At 44.7% G+C, this 20,394-nt stretch overlaps 1 long non-coding RNA gene across 1 annotated transcript in view; it reads right to left on the minus strand.

Annotated features, from left to right (window-relative positions):
- The window catches only part of LOC143175146 (uncharacterized), a 145,672-nt gene that overhangs the window by 44,903 nt on the left and 80,375 nt on the right, over positions 1 to 20,394 (minus strand). Inside the window, exon 3 of the long non-coding RNA XR_012999820.1 lies at positions 17,427 to 17,499. This is a non-coding gene — a long non-coding RNA (uncharacterized LOC143175146). The remainder of the gene's footprint in view (positions 1 to 17,426; positions 17,500 to 20,394) is intronic.

Below are 20,394 nucleotides of genomic sequence, written 5' to 3' on the forward strand. Positions count from 1 at the left end.
TGTCTCCGATCCGCGAGCTCTAGAAACGAGGGAAAAGTCGCCGCGAAGCCATCGATACGATCCAAGGCGAGACACCGCATCGACGCGGCCGTCCGCTAAAAGCCGAACCACAAATTTGCGGGGAATCATAAAATTCCTCGTAAAAACCGCCGGCCCGGATCGGGGCCCGCCGAGGGAACAGGATATTTACTCCCGCCGCTCGCGTGTTTCACAATGTCTCGCAAATAAGCACGTATAAACTCTTTAAATAAACCGAGGACACGCTAAGTGCAAGCCGAGGAACGATCACAATGACCACAAATTGTCGGTTTAAATCGAACGCATAAAAAATGGGCCGGAAAGAACGCCGCGCCGGGGTTGGAAAAAAAACCGCGAAATGTGTAGTAACCGTTGGGAAGGGGGGGGAGGAAATCGTGACGGACCTCTCACGAAAATGGCGGTCGACGGCGAGAGCGAGAGGAACGAGCGCAATGGTAACAGGGTGGAGGATCGCGAATACGTTGCAACGCTGTCGTTGTGCGGCGAGCCTGTCGGTGGAGGGGCGGACTCGTTAGGTGCTCGGGGCCACGTCCGCCATATTTTATTACTTAAACGGCATGCCGGGTAGGTTGTTTGTTGGTTAAACAAGGAATTAATGCGACGGTAATCTGTCATTATGGATACTCGTGCAGGAGGACCCGTAGTTGCGCGGTGTTCTCATCTTACCCCGTCGTTCTCTCTCGATCCTCCTCCCCGCTGAACGCTCCATCCCCCTCTGGCTTCCCCTCTCCGTTCACCCGCAGCCCTTTCGCTCCCTCCGCCGCGAGACCGTTTTGCTCTGCTCCGCATAATTTCCGATCGGATCGTCGACGAGGAAAAAGGCGGGCGAAAAAAAACGAGGGGAGGATAACGAGAGGGGAGAAAGAGGACGGCGGGCCGGAGTGGAAGCAACAAAGAGCGAAACGTTGCGCCCGGCGTCGCTTGATACGCACGAAGTGTGCCATTCCAGGCGCGACGCCTTCGGCGATCCATCATCGAAAATGCCACGGAATGAATAATGGACGAATCAATGTTGCCGCGGACCCGCCGCCGAGCTTCCCGAGCGTCTCCGGGCGGACCCGCTCTCCGCTGGGAGCCGTCGGGACGGTTTTCCGATCGGTTTCCGCGCGCGGGCAGATGCGCGGCTCCGTTTCGCGGCTGAGCGACCGTTCCGCGATCGTGGAAAAAGAATTTGCCCACATCGACCAATCATACGTAATTAGAGAGATCTAGTCCAATTTATTTGCGCTTTTAGTTCATTATTAAACACCTGCGTACGTCTATAGTTGCATAACGATTATTATGTGTATATACAACTGTTTTATATGCTCGATCCAAACAGTCGCATACTTTCCTTATATCGTTAAGTATAATAAATCATCGATGGACGCATCGGGATAATGCGTATCGGTCTTGATATTTAATGGGATTTTATTGGAGCCTCGACCGTGAGATCTGTCTTGCTCTCATTGACCTCGAGCGGTGTTTTCGTGATGGATGGACGCGTTTCGTGGAATTATCGCGAGATCGTATGTACGGAGGCAAGTCGTTTTACGGCGCTAGATTCAGAGAATCGAAGGGATTCGATGAATTCAGGGGATTCGGAGGATGATATTGTTAGACGTAATCAGGTTTTGTTTTTATGAAAGCAAATTGCTCCCTTTCGCGAGCCTCCTATTCATTACGGCGAGGCAATCATCCTCTCTCGTTACATTTACTATCCTCCGAACCGCTCGAATAAGAATGTCTCGAGCGAAGACTGTCGAGCAGGCAGAGATAAGACGAAGGGAACAAGCTGACCATCCTCGTAACACGATACACTCTCGGTGTTCGCAGTCGTAAACACACGGTACACGGTGTCTTCTATAAACACGACTGATACCAATTCGAGCTAACTTCTCTATCCCGGATATTGAAAAATTGATAACCCTCATCGTGTTGAATAATTAGCAGGTCTGGCTTCCAAAAGAGCTTATCTATAAATTAAAAAGTGGAAAACAGAGTATATGTATTCGTGTAAATTTAGCAACCGTTCGTTTGGAATGCTCGTTCAGAACTAAACGCACAGAGCGTGATTACAATAAGCCCTGGAAGGGTAAACATATGTTCTTGACCGTTTTGGGAAAAAAAAACGTCGCAAAACTGACCGTGTTTTATGACCCTTTCTCATGACGCTTTCGTCGAGCGTACAAGACTACGATTCAAAATATCGTGAGTCGATCTATGCCAAACTCTAACGCATCGAATCTAACAACTTATGCGACGATCCCATAAAAATCGTCTCCAACGAACACCGAGCAATCCCACAATGTCCCGTATTTTTATCAGCACCCCTCTCGCGCGGAGGCAGCCGGTTCCCATGGCTCTCGCCGGTCCGGCATTGTTTCCTCGCGGGGAACGGCCATTACGGTCGTCTAATATTAGTCTTTTGTGCCCGTTAATACACGTAACGTCCGCGGCAAAGTACAAGCTTGCCACCCCGCGCGGCCGAAAGTCCATTGAAATCGATCGGGCCGCGGGAAACGTGGAACTTTCGTCGCGGACGACACGCGGGACCGGCGCAGGATCCGCGCGCGGCGAGAAAGGGGTTGGCGCGGAGGATACTCGCAGCGGAACGCTCCGAGGGAAGAGATGCTGATCGTTGACCATTCCCTCTCCCTCTCTCTCTCTCTCTCGCTCGCTTTCCGCTGTACGGCTTTCAGTGGCGCGGCCATTACAGCAATTTCCTTTTTCTTTTTTATTTTCGCCGCGCCGGACCAACCACGACGAACCCGCAGGCCGTTCTAGTCGCCGATCGAGGAGGGTTGAAGCGTATCGCTATAAATAGATTCGAATCTAACTCGACCGCCGTCGAGTACTTTTCACTTTTATAGAAGCTCGTTACCTCGGCGAACGTGTTCCCCGGCCGGAGACGAGTATTAACGTTGGATTAAGTCAACGGGATTAACGACGGAGGAACATCGTTTTAATCTTCGTTCCGTCGGACGAGTCGCCGACGCGTTAAGCGTGTATCGTAAGCGTACGGTACACGGTGGTTCGAGATTATTTGGTTTTCTAAGTGGTTCGGCTTGGCGGTTCGCCGGTGGACGGTTCGTGATCGGCTTCCGAAACGAAGCTCGCGCTGAAATTGACCGGCTGCGAGGCGGTGCGCGTCGGATCCGTGTTCCCGTCTTGTTCGTAGGCCACCGCCGTCGTTGAAATGGTAAACCGGACCATCGTCGGGGAGATCCTCGAGCGGTCGAGGAAGCGGCACGCGCATCGACGCGTATCGACGAACGCGCCGGAAAAACTGCGGCAATCTCGCGAATTGCCCGTCCCAGCGGCCGCCGGAGAGACTTCGGGTGTAATTGCTGGGAGACCGCCGGGAGATACAGTCTGTCTCAAAGAGTGCGCGTGATAACGTTCATTCGATGCTTGGGAAAGGAACTGGGATGAGAGGTGTGGAGACGAGTGTGTGTTTGGCAATGTGGCAATTGCAGAGAATAATAACTCAAAATAAGATATATATATATAGATTGATTGATAGATAGATAGATAGATAGATATGATAGATATTGATAGATATTGATAGATATTGATAAATAGATAGATAGATATTGATAGATATTGATGAATAGATAGATAGATATGATAGATATTGATAGATAAATAGATAGATAGATAGATATGATAGATATTGATAGATATTGATTGATAGATAGATAGATATGATAGATATTGATAGATAGATAGATAGATATATATCTGTTAATTGAACAACCTTTGAAATGAAACACCGAAGCTTTACGTAAACCCGAAGACGCCTAACCTTATGGAATATTCTAATCTCTCAATTCATTACAAAGAACAATCACTCAAATAAACCATCAAAACTCCAAGTAACAATATAACGTACAACCCCTTCGAACTTTCCCAGTTTCAATCGAACAACTGCAAAGAACAATGAATCAAACGGAATATCGAATCTTCGAAGCACAAAGAACGTAACTTCAGTCAAGAGATCATGTTTGACTTGGCCCCGGCTAATGAAAATTCAGTAGAAACCGTTCGAATCCCTCCAAAGGTCAATTCGATAGGAGACCGTACGTTCAGGCGGGGAACTCGAGATGTAGGTCCGCACTTTCGATCCGCATTGAATTTTTCAAGATACGACATATTAATTTTCGAGGAGAAGCGAGGAGAGCGTGCGCTCTTGTAGGTCAGACTGTACGCGGCGACAGGTATTTCCTGGACTTCTTGCGCGTCCCCGCGCAATTCTTATTGACGTGCACGCTCGGCGGCTGTCGTTCGCGAAACGAGCCGTCGAGCGGTTGATTGCGAGCGCAGAATGTAGATTACGATGCGAGCACGATTCCTGACGAGAGACTCGGACGGCCGCGCCGCGCCGCGTTGCGCCGTTGTTGTCCTTTTTCCCCCTTTTTACCCGGCGTACCGAACCTTGAATTATACGCCTCCGGGTTCCCGATACGCTGATTCCACGGGTAATAGAAACGCAGCCTCGGAAAGTACCCTCAATCTGTTTTAGCTGATCGTTTACTTCCTCCGGGTCGCGATCGCGAAACTGCCATTACCGGCGCAACGAGCCCGGGGAGTTATTACTAAGTTACGGGTAATCGCGACAATGCGGCCCTGTGCGCGTTCATTCAGAGAAACTGGGGAGCGCCGATTGCCTGCCTCGGAGTCTTACGGGAAAAAGGTAAATACCGTAACCCTGCGAATGCGAGTGGGCTTCAGTAGGGATTTAGGGAGAATCGGATGTTACCCAGTTTGTCGCTTATAAAATCAAGTTGAAGTATTTATAAGGGAATGAACGTAATTTTTCATTCCTAGTGTAGACGTGTAGGTTAATATTGATGTAAAACTTCATGGATGCGAGTGCATATGTATGGGTGAGCGAGCGTGTATGCGTTGTTTTGAATAAAAGCGAAAAAAAAGATATTGAAAAAAAGACGTAGTTTGTGTTGACAACGAAAAAATATATAAAAATTGTCATCGTTTCAATAAACGTCTATACCAGTTTCAACTAGTTTCTCAGATCTGAACTAATTTCCTCAGTATACTCGATATTTTCCGAGATAGATACTCTTTAATGAGAAGAATAAATTAACACTAGAACTACTGTACTAGTCATAATGACTGGTTTCGATTCTTTTGTTTAGAAATTATTGATATCTTCGAAGCATTGAATATTCGAAATGATTTTGAAAATAAATAGCTTTATTTGAGTACTATAGTGAATGTCTGAAGAAACTGAAAATAATTTATTGTTACCATTTTTATGGGAATTGTGTATTAATCGTATTAAATGCTCGGTAGTTCTAGTGTTAAGAACAGAAGGTGTTTTATTTGAATATTACGTGTATTTTATAATTTTGCTATATTAGATCATATAGTTAAAGAGGGATGACAGAGAAACTTGTATTGATATTGGCAAAAGATACATTGCTATTGGAAAAAAAAATGCGAATCTATCTTCACTATATTCTGAATACAACTTCAACAGTCTCCACAGTTACAAAAACATTCCTACAGACCCAACACCTACAAGATCCCCGATCGCGGAGCATTTTCAACCCTCTCAACCAATCAAGCAGAAAAAGAAGAGGGACGGGGCCAGCCAATATCAGCCGTATTTACCCATTAACCGGAAATTTATCGATAAAGTCGTCGTTAGCGGCGTCTCCGTCGCGTAGGGTCCCCGTCGTTGATATTCCCCGGACGAAAATGGAAGTTCCTCGGTCTGTCCTTTGTTAAGATTTACTCGGGGACCGGCCGCCGCGTGATAAATTTCGATTACGTGGCCCAAGGTGGCCCTTACGGGAAGGGGTTGCCGTGGCCGTGCTGCTCCGACGTACAACGGAACGGGGAAGAGTGCGGTGTCGGTGACCGGAATAATTAGGATCAACGGAAAGAAAATATCTAAGCCCGTCACGTAACCTGCAGGTTTTCAAAGGAGCAACCCCGGCGCAAATGTATTCACAGTTGGGGTGGTCCGGAGCGTGCGGCGAGGAGTCAAAAGACATTACCACAAAAGCCCACAGAAACGGCCCCTCAAAAGGAGCCGGCCTCCCCGCGTCTTTCCGCTCACAATTAGGAAGCCCGGATTAGTATAATGAGTTTTCCTGCCGTTTACGTCCGAGGGATGCGCCGCGCGAGGACTCCTAAGCGGACACCGGGAAACACTGTCGCCGATGGAATCGGGACTTCCCCCGTGGCACTGGTTTTTCTAGGGATTCACCGATCGGGAGGACATCGAGCGATCCTCGTTTGATTTAGAGTTTCCTTCGAGATTTCCTGAAGTGTTTCTTCCTGTTTTACCCTTTGAACTCTGTGGGCTCCATTGCACCAGTTCTGATATTAGATATTTTAAGGAATTTTATTCCTGATTTCTCTTTTGCAGTTATTGAAATGGTATAGGTGCTCTGAGAAATGCAACAATACGCAATAATTGTGAATCTATTGCAGTCTGAATAGATGCACTTTTAGAGTTTCTATAGAGAAATGTCGGAAACTTAATAGTAAACTCGGTAATTTTAGTTAATGAATATACTGGTTAACTCAATAAACAGTTATAGTCTCTACAAACAAAAATTTGTTTGTTTTCAATTAATGGTCGTGAAGTATTTCAAGTTCTACCGCCAAAAACTACCGTAACAGATAACACGCGTTTGTACATCATTGCTCTGTTAAGAGTTAATAATTTTGAATTATTGTAAATTAGATCATTCTGTCCTTCTGTTTGGTGGAGACACTTATCAGGAATATGGTCTTGAAGAATATTTCTGTCTACTGGTATTTCTAACACGATTTAGAACGCATTTATCCATTGGAAAGCAGACATTTCTGACGACATAGACGATGATGCCACGGTTCTTCTCTAATACGGCTTAAATCCATCCGGATCGAGATTGAATTTTTTCTCGTCAGTAAAAGGAACGTAAGAATGTGGGTTTAGTGAGGAACATAATGCCACCTGTCAGGTGATCGAGGAATGCTGGGAATGAAGATGGCGGAGACGAGGGAATTCGAATTGGGTATGAATTTTTACACTGGATTAACGTTTGGTGACAGCTTCGAGAGATATCCGAGTCATCATAGATCCCTACAGATCTTATCATAAAGCTACAAGCTATTTAGAACACCATGGAGTTCATAAATAAAAAGAAACAATGAATTCTATTGACCAATGTACACGCAATCGAACTGTGAACAATTCTCCCGGGCGTGGTTCAAATCCGTAAACATGGCGGCCGAGAATGCCATCGAAAATATTTCGATACCGAACTCGATCGCGCGCCATCCGGTTACAATTCCGTGGACTTTCATTTCACGCCCGGCCAACAAATGTCCCGTGGCACAGCTGTTTTTGACAAATCCTGTAATCATATTTCATCCCCCGTCGAAACTTCGCCGGCGAACGGCTCGGGTTCAACGTTTTCCAACGGGGAGGGTTACCGGGAATCACGGAATTTCCCCTTTGTTTTTTATCCGCCACGCACCGGCGTCGACAATTAGAGTAATGGCTTATTTTCCAGTTTCCTCCGCTTCACCCCTATCCCGGGTCGCGTCGCAGCGCAGTCAAAAGTGAAGCCCGCCGGTGTGCCTCCGCTGGAACACGTCGACGCGAATCAAGTGGAAACCTTCTGTTTCGGAAAGAAAACAAACTACCCCCGTCGGTGCCGCTACTGTTATTACTGTCGCGTTAGAAAAATAAATATTGGAGCTCGTCGGCGGAAAGGAACTACCATTTTATTTGAGATCCAATAACGACTTCGACGGTTTCAACGAACTTCCGTTTACTCGCTTTCGTCGACTAATCCATAAAGATTTAAGGGTACTTAAACGGTTATCCTTCCAATAATAACAAGAACGAACGTCTTCATTCGCTGGGGAAACAAGGGAATTCAGTTTTCGTTCTGGAATGACGAAATATCCGTCTTAACCGGTGAATTAAAGTTCCCGGGAATATACGATCCGAGAGAATCGCGAGTACCGCGCGGACATGGGGGAAAAAAGCATGGCTCGGCCCTGTTCCGTCCAGTTTTACGATGCAATATATTATTACCGCTTCCTATTATCTCGTAGGTTCGGCGCGCGGGTGGCGCGCGGCCGAAAGACGACTCCTGGGACCACGTGCGACACCTTGCCCTGGAAAACCGGAGGGTGTCCATTTGTAAGGTCCGGTCGACTCGTAAATCCGCGGGCCACGCTTCTGGCCTCGGGTAGAAGAACAGGGGACGAGAGCGGGATGAGATTCACCGGGAAAGGGACGCACAAGGCGGTCGGAATGGCACTACTTCGAACGGAAATTGAAATTTCGGTGGAAGCCGTTGGATGCTTGATGGTCCTCGAAAGTTTCTAGATTTTTAACTTACATGTTTTCTCGTTTTTAAATTGTCGAGTTCCTGAGTTTCTAAGTATTTAAGTTTCTAAGTTTATAAGTTTATAAGTATTGAAGTTTCCAAGTTTTCTAATTGTCAAATTTGTATCTCTCCAAGTTTCCAAATTTTCAAATTTGTATGCTTCCAAGTTTTTAGATTCTCAGATGTTAAACCTTTCGAACTTCAAAATTTTCAAATGTTTAACATTTCGAACTTCCAAATTCTCAAATGTTTAAAGTTCAAGTTTCCAAATTCTGAAATTCCCAACCTTCCAAGCTTCCAAATTCTCAAATTCCCAACTTTCCACGCTTCCGAATTCTCAAATTTGTACGTCCTCAAGTTCTCAGATTCTCAAATGTTTAACCCTTCACCCCTCCAAATTCCAAACACTTAACCTTTCAAGTTCCCCACCTCTAAAATTCCCACCCTTCCAACCATCCAAATTCTCAAATTCCCTCAAGTTTCCAAATCTTCACACATCCGAGCGTTCAACCTGCCAACTCCGAAGCTCTCAAACTCTGAATCTTCCAACTCTCAACTTTCAAAACTCGCAGTCAACCTATAAATACCATCATCCCCATCCTCCTCATCCACACAAAAACCCATCATCATCATCCGCGAAACAAACAACAAACATCCTCTCAACTAATCAACTCACCGTATAAAAGACATACTAATCTCCCAGCATTCCCAAGAATCATTTCACACGCTGCATCATTTACCTGCGAACGAACGGCGTCCTCGCACGGTAACATCGAACTGAAACATCATCGATTACTTCGATTTCCGTTCGCTGCACGCCGCGGCGTGCAACGGTTCGCCGAGAAGAAAGACGAGGCGAGCACCGCGGAGAGCGGAGACGCAAGAAAAGGAGGTGGGGAACGGGGGAGGGGAGGAGACGGTGGGAGGCAAAAGAAAGAAATCGACGCAGGTTGCGTGCGGGTGGTCCCCTGCGGCATAGGTTGATCGCAGGGACGTCACGCGTTTTTACCCGGTTCTTAGGACGCTTTCTTCGCCGGTCCTCTCGATTTTTAGATACCCCCCGCCCCGCGGCACCTGCGCAAGAAACGCGACGCAGCCCGATATACATTAATCGCGCGAAATGGAACTCCGTTGTCCCGTTTCGTCTCGGCGAACGGTTTTTGCGGGCTGGACCAGGCGGGTTCGCGTCGCTTTTTACCGCGGTCCCGAAATTTGTTATTAAACGAATCGTCAGCCTCCAGCGAGCGCCCCGTCGGCTGTTTAAACAAAAGATTTCAATTATCGGGTTCGAACTCCTACGCAGGAGCGAACCCGGCGGAGCTCGAACTCCTCGTTTTGCATTTCGACATGTTACCTCGCGTCTCGCGATACGCTCGGTATTTAGATAATCGTCGTCGGCCAATAAAAATATCGCGGGCAGTTTAAACGGAACGGTTTTAATTCCAGGAGTGGAAGTGTCGGGCGCGGACGGATATATCCGTACGGATGTCCGCGCGCCGAGTGTTCTTAATTGAATTAAAACTTCCCCCAGGTGGGATAAAGAGAAAAATGGATACGCGTTTGATGCGCGCGCGGGTCGGTTCCATTAGCGCGGGGGCGGAAGGGACGCGTGTAAATTTTCAGGCGACATTCGCGAATCGCTGGGAAAAGGAGGCGAGGCAGTTTATACGGGAAGCTTTAATGCAGGATGAAATTGCTGCGCAAATGTTGCTTCTTTGTCACGCGACGAGCCACCGTTAAACTGGAACAAGTATTTCAAGAGTGGCTGGTTCGTCACAGCCACCTCGACGTTTCTTCCGCGGAGCTTTTCCCCCTCGTTTCCCGCCGCCGCCGCCGCCGTGTTCCTCCTACGCATCGATCCGCTCGGCGTGCCGGAAACGCGACGTCGGAGACGACGTCGATTTCATTTTGCTCCTCTCCTCGGCGCGCTCTCTTTCTTTATCTTTTTCGTTAGTCTGCGCCTCTGCTTTTACATTGTTGCTTAAAGTTTATTGCTTGATTATCGTAATTGTTGTAAAATCGATATGTTCACGTCGTTCGTGTGAGTCGCTCGGAAGCCAATGAGGTTAAGTGCAAAGAGAAATTGAGCACTTTAAACCCTTGTATTATTTACTTTTGCTACTAAACTCGTGCAAAATGTTTCAGCAGTTCAGTAAGAACGCAAAGAAATTGTCCACTGCACTTTATGTACTAATTTTCTTTCAAGATAATATATTGATAATAAAATACTTTCTTGCTTTGAACCGTGCGCATTGAACAATATTCATTAATTTCATTAATTTGAAAAATATTATATATCAAATAAGTTGCACAAAATATCGTCTTTATCTCATCAGAAAATGTTGAAATATTTCTAGTGAGAAACTTCCGAGTGCAAAGGGTTAACATTCTCTTCACAACATTTAGCTTCAAATATTACTAACGAAGTAACGTACAAATATTTAACACTATAATCGTCTCTCAGTCGCCTCGATTCTACAGCAAAATTATGAAATATATTATTCAATATTAATTCACTGAATTCACTGAATAAGTTCAATTGAAGATAATGGAGGAGATTGTAGTTATAGTTCTTTCTAGGCCTAAGATTTCTTGTTAGTTCCAAAAAATGTTGACTACACTTCACCAGAAAATGTTATTTTTATTAGAAAACTCTCGGAATGCAAATATTTCGCTACAGCACTATTTCATTTATAATATTTCACGCGACAATCGCAGCCATTAGTCGAACAAAGGAATCGTTAGATCTCAACTGCTAATTCTAACACTTGTTTCCAGGGAAAACGAATTCCACTCGAGCCGAACATGCGATGGGACGGTCGACGCGTTCGCCGCCAATTCCCCCTATTTCGTTCGCCACCTTCTCACCCTCGTTCACACGCTCCTCGTTTTTTTTTTTTTAACCGCGTTTCCCGCGCGCCTTTGATCCGGAAGCTTTTTTATCGTCGGCGAAAAATCGAACGAGATAAACTGGGTCGCGAAGCTTCGGGCCCCATTAGCAACACCTAGAGGTCCAGCGCCGCTTCCGGGGCCGACGAGCAGAATAAACTTGACGGTCCATTAAGACGTCGCCGCGACGCGGAACGGGGCGCTTCAGGTACGCGTGAACCGTTTCGCGGAGGTGTTACGAGGGCCGCGCTGGAGGAACGACGGAAACCGACGATGAACTGGATACCGGCTGAACGGTTGTTTATTGTTCCGAGAATCCACCCTTGTGATTAACGCTAGAAACACTACACGAGTCGGAACGACTCGCTCTTGCCTCTTTCTTTTGTGTTTTTTGCGACGGTGCCGTTGCTTCTCCCAGGAATTCTTGAGGCAAACAGAATCTCGACAAATATGTGTTCAGTTTTTATAGAACAATGTTGATTGATTCAATTGTCTGATGGTTCTAGTGGTTTCATGGATAATTAGAAATTTAAGGGGTTGAAATTTGTATCTTGTATTTACTGAAATTATTGTAGATTGAATCGTTCAGACTTGGAATATAAAATGTTTTCAGGTTTCTTTAGATCAACTTATGGAAATTCATTTAATTACTACTGATTCCCTAGTGTAGGATTATACGTTTTGATGAAACTTATGTGAGATGTAGATGTAGAATTCGAACAAAAATTTCTTTTCTTTACCCTCAGGTTTCAGAGATGTAGAAAATATACTTTCAACCCTCAACCCTCAAATATTTCCTTCAGAACTGTGTCACGTAAGCTTCATTAACCCTTTGCACTCGAGAGGTGACTCAGTCACCACTTGATTTGACGCAGCAAAACTATGAAGTCGAATATTTAGTATTTTAAATTAAACTTTGTACTGTTATAGTGAATATTTAAATAAAATAGCTTCCTCACTTAATTCATCTGTGAATGTTTCAAACAATGTCGTCCATACCTCGTCAAAAAACGTGAAACGTTTCCAGTGAAAAACTTTCGAGTGCAAAGGGTTAATCGACGCGCGCCAATTAAGAACCTCCCTTACAAGTTAACTATTCTCAAGCAAAAGATGACACACTCAATGATCCCAAAACTACCCACCCTCATAAAATACCGAACAACACAATAGAATCCCCACAAACCAGCCAACAAAAAAAATATACACCTCAGAAAAATTTCCACTAACCTTGAAAGCTCCTCGAGCCATCAAAAGTGGCTCGGAAACTCGTCGAAAACATCAACGACCGTGGTTCGTTTCGCACGATTTTGGAATTTCAGCCGGGTTTCCATGGAACGCGGAGGGATCCCGTTGCCCGGCGCAGGATGAAAGCGGCTGATCTCGGAAACCGGCTGAAAAACCCGAAGGCCGGCTACCGGCGGATAAGCGAGACAAATCGCGGTCCGGCCGAGGAGCTCGAAAGCGTGACGATTAACGCTCTCGTTGCAATGGGTCCACGCCGAAGAGAGAAGGGAGGCAAGCTGCGCGACTGGCCGCCGCTTAAACGCGCGTGAAGTCCCTTGGATCCGCGGCGAGCGCGACAAAGGAGCGTCCCTGCGACCGTTCGACGGATCCTGGAACCTGGAACCCGTTGAACTAACAACAGAGGACACGGCTACGCGCCGCGGAAATTCGGATTTTCTCGAAACTCCCCGTCGACCGAAACACGTTTGACGCAGATGTCAGGTGATTCGGTGTTCGGGGGACGAACGAGGAACGGTTTGATCTGACTCTAATCGTACCACGTGTTTTTACAAGGGAACGTACCACGACGTGACAAATAGGAACGATTATAAATTATTTGACACAATTCTTGCTGTGCAGTATTCTCAACTTATTAAACACTTCATTCGACAATTTTTTAATTAGTGTTAACGGCTTATGGGGAAATTCTTTGAAATATACTAAACCATCGGTAGATTCTACTAAATTAGATAGTGAATGATTAACTTGGCATTTGAGTAGTTAAGTCATTTGTACGACTCAGTCTTTTGAATATGGAAGTTTGATCTCGTCAAATGTCGACGTTTGTCCGCAGATTAGTATCTGTAGTATATTAAAAAGAAGTATCGTACTCTTTTAACTAGAACTGTTTCTTTGGAGATTTCCATAAGCTTCTTTTCAATTGAACGTGTCGCCATTACTGTTTTCGGATACGAAGTTAATCCTGCGGTCGAGGGAATCCAGCTGAAAAGCACGAGACCGCAACGATCCACTGAACGCGATGCACCCATGGAAGTTCCACGACGTCAAAGCGACTTTTTCAGTGAACCGGGGAATTTTCGGGGTCTATTAAATGCTCCCCAGATCAATTTCTTTAACGCTGGAACTACCGTACCAGTCAAAATGACTGGTTTCGATTTTTTTGTTTAGCAATTGTTGATATCTTCGAAGCGTTGAATGTTCGAAATGATTTTGAAAATAAATAGCTTCATTTGAGTACTATAATGAATGTCTGAAGAAACTGAAAATAATCTGTTACAGTTTTTATAGGAATTACATACTAATCGTATCAAATGCTCTGTACTTCCAGTGAACTCTTAACCCTTTGAACTCTGCAGGCTCCAATATCGCACCAGTGCCGATATTAAATATTTTAATATCACATTCTTCCGCATTACAATTCTACTATTCCAAATCCTTAAAGCAAGTACTATTAAAATTCGTAAATATTTTAATATTTAATATTTTAATGAATCTTAAAGAAACTGCCCTACAGTCATTACGTTCTCCACACATCCAACTTTTGCACTAAGAAGGAAAATAAAAGATAGAAATGTTATAGCGTTTCTCATTTTCGCTAGGGACACTATAAAACTTGCAGTTACTGATAGATTACAAAACCGTCTGGAGTTCCAAGGGTTAAAATCGTTTTATTCCGAACAATGACGGACGTTATCAGGCGCGATTCACCGTGCGTTTAATTGCCGCGGAGTATCTGTCCCCGGGAAATCGCGGTGGCGCCGGGCCACGATCGTAAATTACGGGATCAACCGGTCGGTTTCCGCGACCGCCGCGTTGCGCCGGTGCCACCATTATCCCGTTCTAAGAAATATTTATCTGAATACCCGCCCGCGCTGCTGGCCGGTCGGTCGACCGGCCGGCCGGCCGATTCGCCGACAGTAAATCGATCCGGCAGTTAAGCATTCCGCCCGTCGGACCGGATCACCGTTCGTTTCCGCTGAAAACCCGCTGCACCCGCTTGTCAAATAAAAGCCTATACTTCCGGCCCGACTCGCCGTTCCCGCGATATCTGTTCTCGTCACGGAGCAATTACGCCGGGACCGCCGTAAATTCCCCGCGAATCGCAACCGACATCTTGACGCGGCCGCCGCGAAACCGATCGACCCTTCAAACTCATTCTCCGATCGATGGGAGAACGCCGGACGCTACGCGCGCTGGAGAAAAGATTCCGACTAATTCGTTAATGGTAATTTAAGGAAACAGAATTAGAGGCAATGTGAATTCCTTGCTCTATTTATTTCTTGGCTATGATCGACAGGTTTGCTTCGTTATTGATCATTTATTGAAGAGACAGAATTAGAGGCAATGTTAATCCCTTGGTCTTTTTATTGATCAACTATGACACGACTACTTCGTTAATGATAATTTAAGAAAACAAAATTAGAGACGTGTTCTATGGCAATCTTTGTTGTAAGGTATAGTAATTGCTAAATATTAAATATTTCTTATGAGAAACTTCCGAGTGCAAAGGGTTAACCAACCCTTTTACCAAAATTCAATTCCTCCCATTGAAACATTACAATACTCTTTCAATGTATCTTTATTCCATACTGAAAATAAAGGTTAGCTATTTTATTCTTTTTTCGCAGAGGTTTCTGTACCCGTACTTTGCCTCAATGTTCCCCTCCGCTCCTGTGACTTCTCACACGCCAAATCGGCGTTTCCTCTTGCACGGGACGCGTCATCTATCATTCGATCGGATGGTAGTGTCTCCCTAATTCACTGCTCGCGCACCCTGCGCCCGGGTTCGCTACGGTACCGGTATTGTTTCGATCAAGTGAAATGGTTGGAAAATTTGAGTGGTACACGTGACGTCCGTGTAACTGCCTCGTGACATGGATTTGTGAGTATGTAATCATTAAGAGATATCTTTGATTTAACTCCTTGCCGTACAATGACGAGACCCGTGATGAAAATTTCTAGACTAATTTAACAACAATCGATGTTATTCATACTATTATCATTGTATTATCTTCAAATAAAATGTCCACTTAAAGTAGAATGGACAATTTTGTTGCATTTCTTCCAAATTGTCGATAGTAAAATGGTACATGAGCTTAGTGGCGAAAGTAAATACGGCAAGGGGTTAAAGAGACTTAGAATATTATTATTAACCCTTTACACTCCGTTGGCTCTGCAATATCTAATTTGCATCACAGATATCATATATTTCAAACTGTAAAATTCTTTTTACTCGAATAAAGCAAAACAATAGAAATTGAAATAATTTTCCCTTTCCTACACGAAATTTATGTTCCTGAGGGATCGACAGCAATGAACTATTAACCCTTTGCACTCGAGAGGTGACGCTCAGTCACCACTTGATTATAGATATTATGGTATTGTTAATTTGATATTAGAATAATTAACTTGATATTAGAATAAAACAGCTTTGTTCCTCAATGTACTTGTGATTTCTCTTCGAGTTAGTTACGAAGAATATCGTCTTTGTCTCGTAAACTATTGCTAAAAATTTCTACTGGGAAACTTCCGAGTGCAAAGGGTTAAAAGATCAACTTTCGGCGCCCGATTCGTCAAACCGCTCGCAACGTTCTTAAAAAGTTTACGAGGATTCGATCACGGCTAACATTGCGTCGCGACATAAAGGCGAGCACGGTTAATCGAGTTCTCGATTTCATTACACAGCTCCGCGCACACGCCGCGATGGGAAACGTATCGGCGGCCGACCTCGTCGTCCGTAATCAACTTTGTTTCGGCGGCGATGGAAAAAGGCGCAAAAGAACCGACCGGGGGGGGAGGGGAGCAGCTTGCCCCGGCGAGAAATGTATTCCGCAGCACGTTTCCAATCCGTATTCCGATAAAAACTGACGAGCTTTCTAATAAGCCTGTCCTTTAATAAGCGATCCGGCGCGCCATCTAATTTACGTTATCGGGCCATCTCGTTAGCAGTTGCCGCGCGTTGCCCGGTTCCTCGGAATAATTAAAACTCGGCGACGTGACGCGACCCGATGAAACACGGGACCGTTCTCCTCCTAAGACAAGGGGACACGGCCGGAAGAAGCGAGCCGTGGCAGAGGTAAACGGCGAACAACGACGCCATTGCGATACTTAACGCGACCGGCCGCTTCGATGCGAACCCTTTGCACTCGGACGTTTCTCCGATGGATATTCTGCGTTCTTTTGTCGTGGGAATCGATGTAGAATGAACTTGTGTGCTCGACGATCAGATTGTGTGTGGTTTGAGTAAATGTTTAACGGTAGAACTACCGAGCATTTAATACGATTAATATGCAATTCAACGTGTTGACACGTTGAGTGCCGCATGATTTTGCTGAGAAAAATATAAAATGAAGATGTCTTGTATATCTAGGAAATATACAAAATGAAGATTTAATATACATCTAGAAAATATACAAAATGAAGCTATCTTGTATATCTAGAAAATATACAAAATGAAGATATCTCATATATCTAGAAAATATACGAAATCAAGGTATCTTATATATCTAGAAAATATACAAAATGAAGATACTTTATATATTTAGAAAATATACAAAATGAAGATACTTTATATATTTAGAAAATATACAAAATGAAGATTTAATCTATATTTAAATAATATTTAATATATAAGATATATAGATATATATGTAGAATCTAAAAAATGTTCTAGAAAAGCTGCGAGTGAGATGAATATGTCTGAGAGTATATATTCTGCGCGATTTAATTAAGTTGATTGTGTCATTGCTCGAGATATTCTAATTTGCACTCTATTATATGTAATTGCTCTTTTCTAAGCGGAACTTTAGGTTCACCTCTCAAGCGCAAAGGGTTAAAGGTAAATTCTCGCCGAATGAAACTAATCTTCGGCCATACAGAATTATGGAAATGATGATTGATCGCGCTACTTACTCTTGTCGAGGCTCGTGGATCTCAGGAAAATTTACTTCGTTTAACTTTGCTCCCCATACGTCGTGGCGAAGACCTGAGAAAGATAAATTGGAAATTTTCAAATCGATGGGATGCTGGAATTTTTGGGTTAGCGGGGCAGGAAGAGTGATCGTAAATTAGCATGTTTGCTGGGACGATATGTCTATCGGGAACTGATCGATCTTTAATCTTCTTCTTCCTTTTTCGTTGTTCAGAGGTTGATAGTAAAGTAATTTATCTGTATTCCGAAGATACGTAGATTCTCATCACATAATTTCCCTAACTATCCCAAATCTCAGATCGTGTATGATCTTAATCATCAAAGGAAAACATTTCCAATTTTAAATTATCTAATTTTCATTTTTCCAATTTCCTAAACTTCGTTTGCCTCACAAAATCTGCAGCCAAACCTCAAACTCTCATCACGTAATTTCTCCATCTATTTCCACAGAATATACGATCCTAATCATCAAACAAAAAATTCCCAATTTACCAATTTGCCAATTTCCCAAACTTCAATTCTTGCCTCACAAAATCTCCAAACCTCAAACTTCCATCAAACTTTGATCCCATAATTTCCCTACCTATTTCCACAGAATATACGACCTTAATCGTCAAACAAAAAATTCCCAATTTCCCAATATCCCAATTACCCACTTCCCCAAACTTCACTTTCCCCAGAAAATCTCCAGCCAAGTCCGAAGCATCCCGGCGAAAGTTAAGTAGAGAATCCGTAAAACAAATACGCGACGTACAGTCACTTGATCTCCGCGGAGCTAGCCGTCGCTCACACTGAAGAGGAAAAAAATATTTGCCGTGTTACGGCAACGCTCGGGCAATATTTGCCGAGCTTGGAGCACGCTTTGTCCACACGCTGGGGACGTATAGCCGTTCACCGATGGATTTCGTTGGAAACCGCGGCTTCTTCTTCTCCGGGATCTCTCGCGGCGCAACGCGCGACCGGCCGGCACTCTCTTTCTGTGGGAAAAACGAGAACCGATTCGTCAGGGATCGCAGGGAACACGTGTTCCGGTCCGTGACCAATTTAACCGGATACCACGGCCTACGCTCTCCCTCTTTGTCTCTCTTTCCGCCGTACGAACGAAACCACCCTCTACCTACGCCAGAAAGGAAGGAACGTCAGTTGCACGCGTGCATCTGGATCATTGTCGGCGCGGCTCCGTGGAGGTGGTGAATCGCTTCGAAATTCGGGCACCGTGACAACGTTACGTCGGCCCTCGGGGAATCCGCACGGTGACCGGCACAAGACGGTGACGCATTGAAATCTGCACCTTGGCTCGACACGCTGAATTATTCAGGGGGGAGCCTCCATTTTTTAAGGGTCGCCGAGTTATTGTTGCGCGCCGTGTACCCGGGAGTTCACGTCTCCCTAGGAACAGTCGCCTCTGGATGGAAATCGCGTTTGAAGGCAAGAGGAGCTTTGGATTGGTCTCTTGAATTTTCAATTCAATGGAAATTTTCAATTCCTCGGCTTCTAACCCGTTGCTTTATGGTTTCGCTTGTAACTGTATGGAGATTGAGTTTTGAAAATTTCGCTACAGAAACTCCAAGAGTGCATCTGTTTAGACTTTCATTGATTTACAATTGAGTTTGCATAGTGCTAAATGGATTTCTTTAATAATTTCTCAGAGAAACATTTGTTACCTAATAATTGCAAGAAGACATCAGGCATGGGTCATTTGACCCCTCTCGTTTTAGTGTTAATCTAACACTGGATGAAAATTAGGTCGAGTTTAGGGGTTTCTGTAAAGGGATTTCGGGAAGTCGATTGAACTCGGTTAACCCCTTGACCCCTTCAAAGTAAATATTCCTCTGTAATCGATTGTTATACTTAACCCCTTGCCTTATGACTTATTTCGTATTATTTCGATTTATTTCGAAGTATTTGGTTAGAAATACCTAACTGGACAAAAATGATTTTTGAAATGAATTCAAAAAATCACAGGTAAATTTATAAACAAAGCTTTTTTACCCAATATTTCACGCACCGATGCATCACACATAGTTCAATATTAAATACCGAATTTTATAATTTCGCTGCATCAAATCAAAAGGTGACCGAGGGTCACCTCTCGAGTGCAAAGGGTTGATAGAACCTCAAAAGAATCGAACTGTTCGAGATTCCTCGAAGCGCACGAACACTTTATCAGAAAGTTAGACGAATTCAACTTTGCATCGAATCAAGATGAAGCGTCGCTCCGCAACCACCCCGTTCACAGATAGGAGACTCTAATCGCGGCCGGAATCACGAGCACGCAAGTCCCACAATAAAATCCCCGAACGATCTATCAATTCGGCCAATTCCCGGGACAACAATGTTCAAGATTCAATCGTCCCAGCGGCGACGAACCGGGCTCGTTCTCCATTGTCGTAGCGAGCGCAGCGGCGCGGCTCCGTCCGTCGAGGCAGCCCACATCCGTGAGAAGGCGAGGCATCGTGAACCGTCTAATTACTTAAACCGAACGGCGCTGATCCCCGGATAGAGGGAGGCAGTCTATGATCGGGCCCAGGGAGTTCATAAACACGCTGGAAAGCCGAAGCCGCTGGTTCCGCCGTTGGTTTTGATTTAATAGAGGCTAATTGATAGGGGTGGCCCGGGCAGGCCGGGTGGTCCTGTCCCAGGACTTTGTTTAATTATGACGTATGGCACGGCGGAGTCCTTTCTCCGCGAATCGACTGGCTAGCTACCTCCGTTAGAAGAAAAGGAGAGAAAAACGAACGAACGGAGAAACGGACAATTAATACGTGCCCCTGTTAACCATTGCGTTAGCTGGTAACAAGTGTGCCTTTGTTCATGCTTCAATGTCACAAGTATTCCTATATGAATGTTGTGTCAGATAATCGAATTGAAAATTATATGGAACTGTAAAGATAGAGATAATGCTTCGATATCATACAGTGTTTCTACACAAATGTTGTATCATATAAT

The sequence above is a fragment of the Nomia melanderi genome, chromosome 12 (assembly GCF_051020985.1).
Source record: "Nomia melanderi isolate GNS246 chromosome 12, iyNomMela1, whole genome shotgun sequence".
In the NCBI taxonomy this organism is placed as follows: Eukaryota; Metazoa; Arthropoda; class Insecta; order Hymenoptera; family Halictidae; genus Nomia; species Nomia melanderi.